The sequence below is a fragment of the Phaenicophaeus curvirostris genome, chromosome 1 (assembly GCF_032191515.1).
Source record: "Phaenicophaeus curvirostris isolate KB17595 chromosome 1, BPBGC_Pcur_1.0, whole genome shotgun sequence".
Classification (NCBI taxonomy): domain Eukaryota; kingdom Metazoa; phylum Chordata; class Aves; order Cuculiformes; family Cuculidae; genus Phaenicophaeus; species Phaenicophaeus curvirostris.
Window position 1 is genome coordinate 167,452,261 of NC_091392.1, and position 15,602 is coordinate 167,467,862.

At 35.3% G+C, this 15,602-nt stretch overlaps 1 protein-coding gene across 4 annotated transcripts in view; it reads left to right on the forward strand.

Annotated features, from left to right (window-relative positions):
- The window catches only part of DACH1 (dachshund family transcription factor 1), a 371,721-nt gene that overhangs the window by 166,780 nt on the left and 189,339 nt on the right, over positions 1–15,602 (forward strand). The gene's annotated exons all lie outside the window — the stretch shown is intronic.

Here is a 15,602-nt window from a genome sequence, read left to right on the forward strand (position 1 = left end):
TACACACGGTGCCCTTATTCATGTGCACAAAAATAAGCACTCAGTCCAAACATGGGATAATTACCATATTCACATCCTCTCAGAAATTCAATTTTCTAGTTAGAAGCAAGTCTTTTAAATTAATCTTTTTTTTTGGTGGAAAATTTAAGGTCATCATGAGATCAGCAGTTATGCCAGCATATTCTGTAACTGCTGCTGAGTCTTTATGTTATGTTACTCGTATCACTTTTTTTTTTAATAGACGACTGTCTGCATATACTTTTTAAGAAATACATTTGCTTTAAAATTTCTTTATAATTGTTGGTTTTGGTATTTATAGTGTTATTAGAGTTTGTTTTATTACTGTAATGTTTTATGAGATGTCTTGTTTGTGTTTTGGTTATTTATTCATACATTTGTTTGTTTGTTTCAGTCTCCACTTATATTATGCTGATATCAGCCCAAGTATTAAGTTTGGTATTGAGACTCTATATCATCTCAAAATATCTTGAATATCTTGAATTCACATACTCTGAGCAAATATTTACTTTTATCCTATGTAAATAAGTATTTTAGAGTTTCCTACAGGTGGTCTGGGATCTCACCTTTGTAACTTCTTATTTTCAACTAGTTCTCTCTCTCCCCTGAAAACTGATAGAAGGGCTAGAATATGTAATTTATTCATCCTAATTTAAGACATTCTCTTTAATGAGCACTGGAAATTTCACTGGTTCCAGATTTAGACAGATTTAGCCTTGGCATGGATTTTGAACTTTATTAATGCTGCTTGATAAACTCACAGAACTGTGGAAGGAGTATTTTAATTTATCTTCCTTTTCCCCACTCCTTTCTCAAATCTACTTTATTTAACATTCAGATTTATTTTGTTAAATCTTTAATAATGGAAATAAATATTTTTTGAACAGTTAACAATAAATGAAGACTAAGAGCAAATCCTTACAAGCTTTTCCCTGGGATGTGTTCCCTTACTATTCATTCCAAATATTTAATTCCCTAGTCCTGCCTCACTGACTAGGCGGGAGTTTCACAGAACTTTCCACTCCTAAAGTGGAATGGTACTTTAAATGTTACAAAGAATACCAGGATTTTGCATTAAAAATTATGATGTTCTTTTACAGAATTTTTATTTAATTTTCAAACTGTACATTTGTAATTGGGTGAAGATTATTTCCAGTAGATTCAACTTAATTTCTGTCCCACACCTTAAACTGTTTTAATTCAGTGTAACTACAGAAACTGTATTTGATCTGCCCTTGGAAGATGTTTCTTTTTCTTTGTGTAGAAAAATCTCTTTTTTGGTTTGGTTTTTTTTTGTTGTGCTGTATAATTCAGAACTGTTTATTTAACCTCTGAGATAACACTGTCTTTTGGAGTTGTATTTGAATCTGCTTCATTGCTTCTTTTAGAATTATTCATGATTTAATTGTATTTGTTCACTTAACACAGATCCATCTGTGGCCTGCTCCCAATAGAAGGCTCTGTCACTAAATGCTTTGCTTAGCTCCATCTCACTTTTTGTATAGTAAGGTTCCTATGGTTACTTAAAAGTGATTCTTTCTGTCAGAGTTTACAGTTTAATTATTGCAGTTTCTATTTGTTGCTTTGATATGATTTCTGCTGCCCTGACTTTATCTTTGTATTTAAAAGTCGCTTCGTCTTACATAATGACTCTGTCTTCTAGATCTCAACAACTGTTTCAGAAATGTGAAAGATTTTGAAGTTGATTATATCCTAAGAAATTTTTTTTTGGGGGGAGGCAGGTATTGATATCATGGTTTGTGTTACGATGCTTTGTAATTTCTTTGAATAATTTTGATTAGGCCAGTAGATTTTGTCCACTTCTCTGTCTTTTAAACAGAATATGTATAAAAGTCTTCTTCCCATTTTTCAGAACCAAGTGATTTTGAGATTCCTCTGAGTTCTTTCCCCTTTAAACTCCTTTCTACTTTACACTGTGGTGTTTTCATCAGATGTAGACACACAAAGCCAAATTAAAGCAAAGGTGCTCAATTTAGTTTCACTCAGTAGTTTTGCTTTTAAGTCTATAATGTGGAGGAGAGGAATAATTTTGAATTAAATTATTTTCCTTTCATATACTGCATACATGTTGTAGAATACAACTCACCACCTGAGGAAATGGGTACTTTATGAGAAATCTTTAGTGTTCTGTAACTGCTAAAATAAAAAAGAATGTTTCAAGACTTTTGACAAATACATCTTCTCATGCTATCTTTGCATGTATTCACAATCACAAAATGTTGAAATAATGCCTACTAAATGAAGAGTTACAATGATACTGTAGGATAAAACTATTATTTGTGATGTACAGGGTCAAAAAGGACTGCTCACAGAGCCTGTTCCATTAAAGATCATCTAGAAAGGGAATTTTCCCAGTTCTTTTAAAGTTGTAATTATGATGAAAAGTTTACCTTTTTAAAAAAAACCAAAAACCATGTCTCTTTTCTTCTTAATATAAGTTTCGTTTCCAGCTTACAAAGCTGGAATTACATAATGCTTACCATCATGCACAATGGGCATCTGTTTGATGCTTAGACTTTCACATTTGACTGTTACCGTGTACCTTTTTCATGTGAAGTAAGAACACTTCATTTAGAGAGCGCGTGTGCATGTGTCCTACTGAGAACAAAGCTTTCTGTATTAGAACAGTTTCAGCCTGTCCTAAAAAAAAGAAGCAGAGGGTGAGCTGGTAGATTTTCATAGGTTCTTTTCAGAGTTGGAAATCATTTCAGATACTTCTTTCTCTTTTGTCTGCCACTGCCTTCAAGAATGTGGAATTAAGAGCATATTTACAATACAAAAGAGATTACTCATTGTCAGCCTGGGTGTATCACTAGTTCAATATGATAAAAGAGCTTCCATTCCTCAAGTAGTACCTTTATGTGGTGCATGTACCCTGTGAACATACTAATTCAGATACCTCAATAGTATGCTCCACTAAATGAAATAAATAGGCCCATAATCATTGCTGAGTATCTCCCCTTAAGTTTATTCAAGTGAACAGAACTACATATTTCTGAGTGTGTTTGAGTATGCTCTGGTGAATCTGGTGAATTTATATTTTCAGGCTTTTCTGTACAGCAATAAAAGGCATGAACAGTGAGTGATATGGTGGATTCTGTGCTACTGGACACTTGCTGATGTCCTACTCTACTTTTGGGACCAACATTGAATGTCTTGTTCAGTAGAGTTCCTACTGATAACACTGTTACTGCTGATGTATCTGTGGGATAGATTTTATCAGTAAACCAGCTGAGAAGGACTCAATCCAGTAGATGCTTTGCATTCTTTAGCAATATGTACTTTGATACTAAATCTAGTTTTTTATTAAAAAATGAATGTTTATATTGCAAAATCAGCTTGCCTCCCTAATTCATTTTAATAGGATGTGGAACAAGGGGAAAAAATAAAACTGGCAAAATATTTGACAGAACGTGATAAAATGTAAGAGAACTAGTAGAATTCAAAGTGAATTTTTATCTTCTCCATCAGGATCTATTTTTTATTTTTTTTGTGCAGAGATAGCGACCTTTAAAGAAAGAAGGAAAAAAAAATCAAGATAAAGCCTGTATCATTTTACGGCTTACGTTATTTTGCTGAGATTTTAATGTATAAAATGTTTTAAACTTTTATAAAGTGGGTTTTTTTTAATCAAGTAGGTATAAGGGATGTTGAAACAATGTAGTAGTTCTTCACAAGCGTAAAACTAATTTTAAAGGAAGAATATGCCCAGAAACAGAATTTCAAAGCAGCAGATTCATTACATTTCCTTAGAAGTGGCAAGCATACAGATAAATATCTTCACTATATTGCCACTGACTGAGGAAGGCAACTCATTTTCCTTAGCTTTAACCACCTAAGAAGTTAGCTATCAAGGAGATTCATCTGCCAAAAGTTATTATGTCTGAAATGTAGATCATAGAATAGTTTGAGTTGGAAGGGTCCTTAAAGATCATCTGATTACACCCCCCCCGCCCCCGCCATGGGCAGGGATGCGTCCTACTAGATCAGGCGTCTCAAGACCCCATTCAACCTGGCCTTGAACACTTCCAGGGATGGGGCATCCAAAACTTCCCTGGGCAACCTGTTCCAGTGCTTCATCACCCTCGTTGTGAAGCATTTCCTCCTAATGTCTAGTCTAAGTCTTCCCCTCTCCAATTTATAGCCATTGTCCCTAATCCTATCACTACATGCTTTTGAAAAAGTCCCTCCCCAGCTTTCTTGTAAGCCCCCTTCAGGTACTGGAAGGTGTCTATAAGGTCTCCTCAGAGCCTTCTTTTCTTGAGGCTGAACAAATCCAACTCTCTCAGCCTGTCCTCATCTGGGAGATGCTTCAGCCTTCTGATCATCTTTGTAGCCCTCCTCTGGACCCATTCCAACAGCTCCATATCCTTCTTATGCTGAAGATTGCAGAACTGGACACAGTTCTCCTGGTGGAGTCTCACAATAGTGGAATACAAGGGCAGAATCACCTCTCTTGACCTGCTGGCTATGGTTGGCCTTCTGGGCTGCGAGCGCACATTGTCGGCTCATGTCTAGCTTCTCATCAATAAGCACCCTTAAGTCCTTCTGAACGGAGTTGCTCTCAGTCACAGCATCCCACTTCCTGTGGATTGCCCCAACCCAAGTGTAGGACCTTGCAGATGGCCTTGTTGAACCTCATGAGGTCCTCACAGGCCCACTTCTCCAACCTGTCCAGGTCCCTCTGGATGACATCCCATGCTTCCGGTGTGGCAATTGCACCACTCAGCTTGGTGTCATCTGCAAAACTGCTGAGGGTGTGCTTGATCTCACTGTCAATATAATTGATGAAGACATCAAACAGCACTGGTCCCAGTAGGGGCCCGTAAGGGACACCACTTGTCACAGATCTCCATCTGGTCACAGAGCCTTTGACCACTACTCTCTGAATATGACCATCCAACTGATTTTTTATTCTCCAAGCAGTCCACCCATCAAATCCATATCTCTCCAGTTTAGGGAGAAGGATGTTGTGGGGGTCCATGTCAAAGGCTTTACAGAAGTCCAGATAGATCACATCTGTTGGTTTTCCTGTGTCCGCTGCTGTGGTTACTGCATCATAGAAGGCCACTATGTTGGTCATACAGAACTTGCCCCTGGTGAAGTTGTGCTGGCTGCCACTAATTACCTCTCCGTCCTCCATGTGCTTTAGCATAGCTTCTAGGAGGATCTCTTCCATGATCTTCCCAGGCTAAGATGTTGGCATCTTAGCAAGCCATCTCCTTTCAGAGCCAGTGGAAAGTAGCAGACTTAGTAGTAGGGAGTGATACATCTCAGTATAAGATATGGCACGTGAATCACCCTCTGGAGATGCCCATGTCTCTTCATTGACTCTGGGCTATTTAGATGAAGGGTCTGGACTGAATGCTTAAATTTTAGAAGGTTAATGTTAAATTAGATGAGTGAAGCTGTCAACATAAGTAAATTATTTTAAAGATGTAGGTGCGAAACTGTGTCTATACATAGTCCATTAGAGGAATCAGTGCAAATGATTGCTATGTTTTAAAGTATTTGAAGAAGCTTAGTATATTCTGGGCATAGTAATAAAAAGAAATAAGAGAATTTGTATTTTATCATTTGAACAAAATGTTATATATCACACATGCAATTTAGCAGGCAATCAAATCACATTTTAGTCAAGGATTGAAACTTCTGATATCCCTCTGGATTCACTGTGAATTGCATCTGTTACTGGGTTCTGGTAGTTGAATTCAAGACAATGCGTACATATTTTTGTGCACTTTAAAGACTGATAAGTCTTTTCCTGTGATAATAAATCCATATGCTATTTAAACAACCAAAGGTATGGTAATTCTTGATATTAACTCCAGTAGGATCAGTAGTTTTAATTTTAGCATAAAAACAGTCCTCTAGTGCTATAAACACGGATAAATCAAGGTAAATATTTTGCTTACATAGGATGTTCCAATGAACTAATATTAATTTTTTGAGTTTACTGAAGTGGGCTTGCTGCTGCCATCCTGCTACAATGCCAGATTCTTTTGGAACTTCTATTTGCAATGATACAAATATCTGCACTTCTTCCTCTAAAAAAAATACATTATCCCAAAAATAGCAAAAACCCCAATGACTTTATTTTTAAAATTGGTATCAGCATTGAATGAACTTGGATGGGCATCTATCCAAGCAGGTCATTGCTGAATTTTATCTTTTCCTGCTAACTGTAACTTTGTACAAATACATCTTTAAAGATTTTACTTGGCACAAAATTTTTTTTTTCAGTCTTATATGGAAGGACTTTAATCTCAAAATACTTGCATCCTGCAGTAATTTTCAGCAAGTTGAAACACTGAGTTTATCAGGAGTACTTATATAGATCAGATGTGTCTGACCTCTCCAGTGTGTAGTAGTTGTCCACCTCTAGTTTTATTTATTAAGTGTTGATGTAATTCTTCATATCACTATTGCAAAGAAATTGTTGATAATCCTAATGTTCCTAATGTTATATATGTTTAAAAGGATGAATGCTCAGTCTGAATAGTAAATCCTGACAGCATAATTATATTAAAAGTTTATTGTCCTTTTGTTTTTATAATCTTTTTTTCCCATAGACATCAGACTAAATTTGATTGCACATCTGTTAGAGGGAAAACTTATGTTAATTTTTGTGTAAGTAAGTTTGTACCTTGTAATCCTTTAAAAAAATTTCACATATAGGTAACCACTTCCTACACTACAGATTCCTTTTATTTTGTCAGTGTTTTGAGTCTCCTAACCCATATTTGCCTACTGTGTTTGAAAAGGGAATCAGATGGGGTTTGTGGTGCATTAATGTTTTATGCAATATTCCATAGAGAACATTAAATAAAAATAAAAGAAAAAGGTTGACCTCTAGCACTTACACCCATTTCTTATGTCAAACTGGAAGATGTTGAAAGCCCTATATGGTCGTAACCCTTCTATCTAACTGTGACCCTCCTTAACATTAAGCAGGTGACTCGATTAAACATAAATCAGGCATAAAATGCCCTGCATGAGGCAGCACAGTGAATCAAGCAAATTATCAAATGGCAAAACTCATTCTGTGCTCTGGGCAATGTAAGCTGCCAGCACATATACATCAAAACTTCACTCAATGTAAGATTGATTTTATTTTATTTTGTTTGTTTTAATTCCCTACAGCAAACTGTATTAGTCGTGTAAAACACTGTCTGCATCATTACATTCCTATGAAATGCTTTCCTTGTTTAGCAAAGGCTGATCACAATCTTAAGCAATGCAATTTATCTAAGACTAGATATGCTGCACTTTGTAGTGGGTTCTAGTGGAATAGAGCTGGTATTTTGTGCTGCAATATTGAAACTTAAGCTTCTGTGATGGTATAGATTTTTCTTCTGTTTGTTTGTTTGTTTATATACACACACACTATCAACTTTATCAAAAATACGAGTACCAAAGGGGTAACGTTATAAAATTGAATCACCAGTAGCCATTGAAGATATTTTCCAGGTTCAGTAAAGATGCTGGGATTAAAGTGTGTAAGTCAAATCTTAAGGCGAGAATGAATTTTTATGTAAGATGATACATGTCTTCCTTTCACAGTGGCTTTTTATGCTGCCTTAAAACATGTCAAAATAATCCCCAGCAGAGGAGCCTAAAAGGAATGTCAGCTCTGTGGTTATGTAAATCGAATTGAGTGCTTTACAGCAGGTTTAAGATTTTTATAACTCAGGAGTTGTTAACAGCCAGCTGGTTTGTATCTGTTTTTTATGGTTATTCTTGTCATAGGCAGCCTCCACAATTTTTAATTATATTTTATGGTATGTGTTTTCCCTCCTCTTGAATCCCACAGCCACTCTTTGCTTCAAAAGATCTTTTCCACTGGGAAGAGGAGAAGCATTGCTTTGGGACTCCATCATTAGAAATACTGTTGTATAATTACCTCCTGGTAACAACAGTGGAGTGTGAATCTCCATCGCAGATCTTTAACTTCCTATGCCAGGATGGAAATCTGTAGTATTCTGCACACCCCGTTAAGATGTGATGCCTGCAGCCTTTAGCACAGACTGTTGTCTTCTGTTTTTAAAAGAACTGATTTACAGTTTTTATTGCAGTTACAATGCAAATTCCTCTTTGCTCCACACTTCAGGCTTGAATAGATGCCTTGTGCTTTGCAGATTTGATTACATTCCGTGGTCTGGATCATGACTCATTTTGTAACATACGTTCTAAAAAATGCCATATTTTTTATTTATTTTAGTGACTGTAACAGTGATACTGGACAAATGTAATCTTTTTAATGTTCTTATAGCAGTGTAATTTCAAGACTATAGTCTGATTGCCATCTGGAGTAGAAATAATTTAAAATATACAGAAGAGCACTTCTCTCTGTCTGATAATAAAACCACCATCCCTGACAGCCTGAAAAGCCAATGCGTTATCTTTTGTTAGACTTTGAGAAGTTATGAAATATTTAGTTATATATAACTGTGAAGACATTACCAGAAACTCTATGTTCTTGATTGTTTTACAGCGTTTTGTGAGTGTCCGCCTTCCGTGAAAGGTAACGGACCGTTCTCTAATTGTCTTTAATGGTAGATTCTCCTATTGAAACACCTCCTCTCCTTGCAGATGTAATGATGTAAAAGCAAGAGCCTTAAATAATTGATCATGTGGAGAAAGCTGTTTGTAAGATGGTTAAAAGACTGTTAAGCCTGACAACTGTAAGATAACAGAAAGACTACTATAAGCTTTTTTTTTAGGTGAAGTTGAGAAAATTAACACTTGTTCTTAGTTACTGTTTAAAATAGTTATGGTCAATCTCACTTGAAAAGCCTGTTTTGAAAGTGTAAAGAAAATAATTTATGCTTTTGTGTTGTATTCCAAGAATTGATTTGTGTAATCCAGTTTCATTATTTTAACAGACTGAAATCAATAGAAGTATTATCATCATACCTAATATATTCAGACATTATGACTCTATAGATCTTGTATTACACAATATTATATTTAAATTTGAATGTTAAGTGTTTATTCTGACCTACTTATGATCTAATGTCTGGTGTCAGCAGCTTCTGAACTGCGAATTCAAATCTCTCTCTCTGCTGCATTAGCTTTATATTAATTTCTAGAGCTAAATGGGAGTGTTCCATGTAACTAAACATAAATATTCAGGATATATACTTATTATCACATTTATTTTATTTGGTAGAATTTTCTTTTCTTAATATAATTCAGTAGCAAATTCAAACATCCTCAAAGCAGTTAACTTTGAAACTACAAGGTTACTGAAAATACAGTTTGACTGTTGGTAAAAATATACTGATCTTATCAAAATACATTTTGGAGATTTTATCATATTATTATTACTATTATTATTTTAGACTTTCCCAATAGTCATACTATTTTATTAAGTTAAGGATGTATAGGAAGACTGAATGTGCAAATAACAGCAACAACAAGAATAACATCATCAAGAACAAAAACAACAAAAAGGAAGATAGTACTTCCAAGTGCATCTGATAGGGGTGCAGTTAGTGCAGAAATGATACAACAGGAATAGTATATATGAGAATTGCAAGATACAGATTATATTATTAGTGCTCCCCCATTAAAAGCACATAGATGCATAGTATATTATTTTTTAAAAAATAAAGAAACCTAGAAAGCACACAGACCTTGTGCTTGCCAGATTAGGTACATAAAAGGTAGTTCATATTTTAGGAATTAGAGCATTTCAGTTACACTTCATGGCTTCACCTCTAACTTAACCCAGCCAGAATTGCCTGTATTTGCTAACTGTGACCCGCAAAGTTGATTTTAATTGTCTCTTCTCCAGGGCTGTTGAGGATAGTGTGTGCTGTTTAATGACATTTATTTTTTCAGGTTTCCAAAATATATCTAGAGATGATACCCTGGGAACTAAAAGTAATATATTGCATTTTTAATTACTTCTTGTAGCAATATTTTAGCAATTTCTAATATAAATAATTCTATATGGATAATCCTCTGTTTTAAAGGAATACTCATCCTGCCCTAGCATCTGTGTCTGGTTCCCAGGGCATGTCTCAGAAAATGGAAAGACACCTGCATATTTCAGTTAGGTACTACTATTTCAAGGAAGACTTTCTTCGGGTTTTACTGTGTGGTCTGCAGTACTTGACCTGCTTGGAACAATTCATTTGAACACATAAAAATGCACAGTTTTGACATAATTAGAAAGTTTCTTTAGTTGTCAGATATTATCTGCAAAATATTTTAGAGGAATAAAGTCTGTGCCAGATTTACTAAAACCAATCAGTATGAAAGAAAACATCAGCAACTGAAGAGGCTGTTGTTCACATTAAATCTTTAATGCATTAGCTTATACTAGATGGACCTTTGCATGAGAATTTTCCCCAATGTTAATACTTCTCTGTTTAAAACAAAAATTGATTTTCTCCTTTTTGTGTGGATACACTTCATTTTTGCATTAGAAATGCTGTTGAGAATAGTGCTTTTATGAGATATGTTCTTACCTCTAAATGAATGTAGAGATAAAGAATGATCTATTTTCTTGCTGCAAACTTAACAGGTAACCTGTTGTAGTAGTTCTCAAATATACACCTGTTTTTTTCCTGTCTGTTAAGGGTAGAAAGATTATTAGATAATCATATTGTTCCTCTTTCATTTGAGCCCATTTTTTTTTACATACTTGATCACTTTATGGTACAATTAGATTAGAAGTATATTTTCTTAATCCTTAATATCCTGTTTTTCAGAATACCACTTCCTTTACAGTCAACAGAAAAATAACTAGTCCCATTTTACAAACATAAGGTAAAATCATTATATTCCCTCTTGTGATTGATTTAGAAATCATACATTTCATATTTAAATAGCTCAAGTAGTAACAGAAGAATAGGGATTTTAAAAAATTTTATTTCAATAAAGCCCTAACTAGCTTTCAGGGAATTAAGATTTTTTGACAACTCATGAGAAACTGAGAGTTTTTTTCATCTTTTTTTTTCTTTGAAAAATGCTAAACTGTTGACCTTATTCCTCCCTGCTTCAGAATTTCAACTGACCATATGCTAACTTGAATTTCAAATTCATAACAAATCTTGTATCTGATAAATTGATGGTTTTAAGAAAAAAAACCCTCTAGCTAAACTAATAAAACTCCTGAATGCTTATTTCCTATTCTTTGTCAGTCCTCCGTGGATTCAAAAGTATTTGTGACCTTTTAAGGTGCATGGTAAATTTGAAAGCAATGTTTCACTTACACAGTTCCTTTGAGGATTTTTACTCATGTACACTTTACACTGAACTGCTGCCCTCACTTCTTAGGCAAGTTGAGTTTGCATTTTATGGACTTTATTTGACTTTATAGATTTAGAGCCAGGGCTGATAACAATGTTAATACATGCTTGGCAATTTCCTTTTATTTTTATGGCTTTGTACAACTCTTGGTTGATTTATATTAATAATCCGTCTGTAAAGTAAGGAAGTATTATCTCCATCTAATAGGTAGATGGGAATAAAATTAAAATGTAGATGACATATCTGATACCTTCTGGTAATATCAGAATTAAAATTCAAGAGCCTCTAATTTCTTATTGTATTCTTTTGTTATACCAATGATAGTTTTAACTAAAAAGGATGTAGTACTTCAGAACTTATTCAGATATTGTCTTTTAGCATCTCTTTTCAGATTCTTCTTGCTACCCATCAAAAATTTCTTTGAAAGGTATGCTTGGCACATGTGGTTAAGCAGAGGTCGTGTAGGTGTGGGGTAATGATCTGTTTGGATTTATTTTACAACTAACTGAAGATAAATCGTAAGAAAATGGCAGACAGGAAAATCAGACAGGCCATCAGCTGTCTAACCAAGTGACTGACCTAAGGGCATCTCTAAAGCTGCCAAATAAACTATTTGTATAATCTGTCAAAAAGCCAAATCCTACTGCTAGAAAGAAGTATCTTCCATGATTTTGCATCTGGGTCTTTTGTATGAACATATAGAATGAGAAGAAGTAAGTAAATACATGGTGAAGTGTTTTGTGCTAATGATATTCTGCAGATGTTATTGCTTCTGTTAACATTTGTGCAAAACATTCAGTTATGGCAAAGGGCTGATTTGAGGAGAGAGCAGAAGCATAGGAGCTTCAAATTTAAAGTTTAATTTTTGCTGTTGGTATGGTGGCTTAAAATAAAAGCATTGGTTAAGGTATCTGCTAAAAGATAAGATTGAGGTAAGATGATGCTGCAATTGGATGCAAAAAAATATTTGAAACTATAGATAAAGTTGATATTTCATAGAATGGTTTGGGTTGGAAGGGAACTTTAAAGGTCGTTTAGTCCACCATCTCTGCCGTGGACGGGGACACCTTTCAGTAGATGAAGTACTCAAAGCCCACTTCAATTTGACCTTGAATGCTTTATCCCTAGTGATGGGACATCCACAGCTTCTCTGATCAACCTGTTCCAGTGTCTTATTGTCTTCATAGTAAAGAATTTCTTCTTTATATCCAATCTAAACCTACATTCTTTCAGTTTAAAACCACTGTCCCTTGTCCTGTCACTACAGGCCTTGGTAAAAAACTCTCTCTTCATCTTTCTCATAAACTCCCTTTAAACTATTGAAAGGCTACTATAAGGTCTCCCTGGAGCCTTCTCTTCTCCAGGCTGAACAACCCCAACTCTCTCAGCTTGTCTTCACAGGAGGGCTGTTCCAGCCCTCTAATCATTTTTGTGGCCCTCCTCTGAACCTACTCTGCTAAGTCCATGTCTTTCTTGTACTACGGACCCTGGAGCTGGATGTGGTACTCCAAGTGAGGTCTTACCAGAGCAGAGTAGAAGGGCAAAATCACCTCCCTTGACCTGCTGCCCATATTTCTTTTGATGTAGCCTATGATACAATTGACTTTCTTGTATTCTATTAGTTTGGTGTAGAATTGTCAACACTGTTTACTTAGGAGACTGGAAGTACAAATCCATCCAAAATTCCTATGTATCATTAACATTGTAGAAGGCAATCTTTTTTTCCATGCTCTGAAGCCATTTTATAACATATTTTGTGTTTTGTACTCTTTCATATGAAGAATATCAATCACTTATGCTTGAACGGTAGTGGTTTCCACTGAACGTTGAACATTACACCAAGATTTTCCTGCAATGTAAGCTTTCTTACAGCAAATGTGAGAATGGAAAAAAAAAACTACTTGTAAACATTTTTCTTCAAACACGCGGTCAGTTGAATCAGCGGAATAGTACCACTTTTGAAATGTATTTTCTGTGGTTGGAAAGGGCAGGGTGTCAACAGCAAAGAGAGAAAAATGCAGATACAAACGCATCTACATTGCTCAGATTTCATAATGATACTACACTGTGCATATATGAATGTTTCTGTACGTGATATGGAGTCTTTATTAAGTATTGTTGCTGGAAGGAGAGAGTCATGTTGGTTCACTGCCTTTATTATGTGAAACCTCATTGAATACCACCCATTGGTTAGTGTGCAGCTTAGGTGAAAAACCATTCTTTTGTGGCCTGTTACTGCCATTGAGTATCTGTTTTGATAAGTGGAGGAGCTACTCTTTTTCAGGCTTGGCCAAGAAATATAGCATGTCACTGATGCATCCAACTAAAGAACAGAACAAGCAAAGGGAATACTAGAAATCTCTCATCAACTTGAACTACTGGTAGAAAAAAATTCCCTTAACTTTATGGGCTGTAATGATATCAAAATTAAATTCAGTGATAGGTCTGCATCCTTTTAAAAAGTAATTCCTCTGTTTCCAAATCTGAGTATGAGTTTTAACATGTCTTAACTAGTGATTAAGAATTCAATTGTAAAGAAATTCAGCAATTCAGTGTAAGGAATTGCAATAAACTCAGTCATTTCCCCTCCTTTCCTCTGACATTTGCGCATGCCAAAAAAGTCTAGCATTCTGTATGTTAGTGGTCCATGTGCATGTTTCGGAGCTCTTGTATTATTGACCTTGCTTTAGAAAGTAGCCACCGAGCTCTTTGGGCTGTGTAGTGGTATAAGTGCTGCAAATTATAACCAACACTTTGGATTTGAAACCTTATTAGCTGCCTGTATGCTTCCAAAGTGATTTTAAATCAACATTAGTAGCAAATCATTAAAATGTGCATGTTGTTCTAATTTCTAGAATGAAGTAATACCACTGTTACTGTTCTGTTTTCCAAATAATTAATGCAGGAAATTTTGGTCTAGAATTTACAGTGTTAAATATGAGCAATGTCTAGAAAATACCAGAGGATTCTGCATAGACTACTCGTCAGAAACAGGTTATACATATTTTTATTTGTTGAAGACTTTCTCTGCATATGCTTCATTTCCAGTGTTGATACTTTGATTTCTAAGTATTGAGACTGCATCTTGCAATGATTGAAGTTAGACTACTCATGGTTGGGATAAAAAAAGTGAGCTGTTACCTAGATACTAATTAATTTTTGTCAATTATTTATATTATTCACTTTGTGCTAAACATGCAGTCTATCTTGCCAATCTGAATGTCAGACAATTCTAAAGCTTGAAAATGGGAAATTATAAGAAGGATGGTCATAACGCAGAGGAATGAGAAATTATGAAATGTGTGTGCCATCCCAGATTTGTGTGAATGTTGACAAGGTGGAGGAAAGTGATTTCCAGTAAGAGAAAGAATTCTGAAAATCGTAATGTATTGATAGTCTGTTCATTAATGGCTGAAGAAAAGATGAATTAAATTATCTGCTGTAAATTATAATCTAGTTCTCCCTACAAAATGGGGAGCCTGTGGGATGCTGTTATCGAATTTTGTCTAAGGATTGATGCCACCAACTTGAGAGAAGCATGGTAACGTAAAATTTTGTCCTCTTCAAAGTATTGTTAGCAATGTTCATATAATGGCTTATTTACACGTGATATCATGAGGATTTCCTGGGGTTCTGCCAAAGACAATCTTGGGGCCCCCTTATGCTTGCATATTTGGTGAGCTTTGAATATTTGTACATAATCAAGTAAACAGTGATGCCAGTCAGCTCTCGGCTTCAAAGAACATGCCTTTTGGAAGCACATGGGATCACATATGTAAATTTGAATTTACAAATGGTTGCAGTTCTTCATAATATAGACTTCAGTTACATTGATTACAGAAAATTTACTGTGTGTTTGTTTTTGTATACAAATACAATTTATGTATGCATTACATATACCATGTTTTCTCCTTTAACGTTATTAACAGTTTTCAGATGTTTACTTTTTGCGTACCAGACAATTCTGAGGTACAAAGTAAAAGTATTCAGAAATAGCACTCTGTGGTAACACTGTGGGCTTGAGACAACTCCTTTGATTTGGGGTGATAATTTGAGATTTCTTTGACCTAGTGCTGGGGTACGACAGAAACGCACATCATCCTACTGTTGTGGCACAGTTTGTATTGGAAAGAAATATGGGTGCCATCAAATGTAAGAAGCCACCAGAATGTGATTTGTCTAGTGCCTTGGACAGCACTCAAGGTGCTGCCCATGGGATTTAGTGTCCTGTTATCCAATGCAACAAGTAGAGCCTCTAGTTAAGAAAGGGCTGTAAGAGCTGACGTCCTTTTCATCTGAAG